At 44.9% G+C, this 1,293-nt stretch overlaps 1 long non-coding RNA gene across 1 annotated transcript; it reads right to left on the bottom strand.

Annotated features, from left to right (window-relative positions):
- On the bottom strand, window positions 1–678 carry LOC311441866. The gene is made up of 2 exons (XR_014696303.1): window positions 517–678; window positions 1–385 (listed from the first exon to the last, which is right to left on the bottom strand). It is a non-coding gene; the product is annotated as an uncharacterized lncRNA (long non-coding RNA).
- Window positions 679–1,293: the final 615 nt, after the last annotated feature.

Genomic DNA, 1,293 nt, shown 5'->3' with positions numbered 1-1,293 from the left:
TAGGCTTACAATTAATGTTTATGATTTATTAAAGGAATAGAGGTAAGCAAGCAGCGCTGGGTGCGCCAGGAGTCTCTGCTCCACCAAGACGCACACAAGTTACATCAGGCGGCTGGTTTTTATGCTGCTAGGCTAATACATATTCATTACTACTTCTACAAAAGGCAGGGTTATTCTAATTAGTTCCCAGAATCCAAACCCTCCCACTGGTGCAGGCGTTATCAGTCTCCGGTGGTCCCTCTGGGGGCCGCTCGTACTGAAGGCTCGTAGTCTTCCTCCCAGGCTTTGTCCTTTGGTCGTTCTTCAGCTTCTCCCCTCCCCTTATTTAGTAGTTGCTGGGCCAGATGTCAGAAAGCTGTGTCTCGTGCAATAGTCCGCACAGGCACTGCATAGCAAACACACCAAGTAACATTGACTTCAGTTACTCGCAACAGTTACTCACCTGATAAAGAACTGCATGCAATAAAGGCATCAATACTACATTAGTTTATTCTAACAGATCCTACTAGCTGTTACCTCAAAAAGATGTGCGTACCCCTCGCTACTTGGAAACGCATCAGTCCATAAACTCTCATCCACCTGAAGAAGCCTGCAACTGACCGAAGGAAAAACAAACACCCCAAAGAGCAGCCCAAGCAGAATGAGCTCTCTGAGGGGATGCCTGGGACTCACATACCATTTGGCCCCGACTAGCACCCAAACCCAATCACCTGGGAAGGGTAGGGGCAAAGCACAAGGAAGTAGGAAGAGAGCAGCAGCAGCTGTGGTGTGTGTTTTTTTTTTTTGTGTGTGTGTGTGTGATTTTTCTTTTTATTTTTTAATCAGTTTTAGCTCAAAAGCATGCATAGTGCAGACAAGAGAACTAGGGTGTTTCTAGAAGCAAAAATCCCCATGCTTTTGCTGCAGTTTTCAATATTAAAAGACATTATGACCAAGCAAGTAATTGGAACTCTTCCAACTGGAATTAGCTCAAACTTTTATTTACGTATAAAGAAAAAACTAGGAGTAGAACATCTGCTCCATCTTTTCCTCTCTCACCTTGCCATAGGCAGCTCTGGCTGTGACGTCCCAGATTGCATACTGCGTTTCAGCTTTAACAAATGAAAACCTTTACCCTAACCCTTACCCTTATCCTAACCATTAGCTTACCCTACCCTTACCCTAAACCTAACCCTTTCCCTAAACCTTATCCTCACCCTAAGCCTTACCCTTAGCCTTACCCTAACACTTACCTTTGCCCTAACCCTTACCCTAATCTGAACCCGAACCCTAACCCTAATACCCTCACCCTAA

This window comes from Aythya ferina (genome assembly GCF_964211825.1).
Source record: "Aythya ferina genome assembly, chromosome: 10".
Lineage (NCBI taxonomy): Eukaryota > Metazoa > Chordata > Aves > Anseriformes > Anatidae > Aythya > Aythya ferina.
This window is presented reverse-complemented; position numbering and strand designations above follow the sequence as displayed.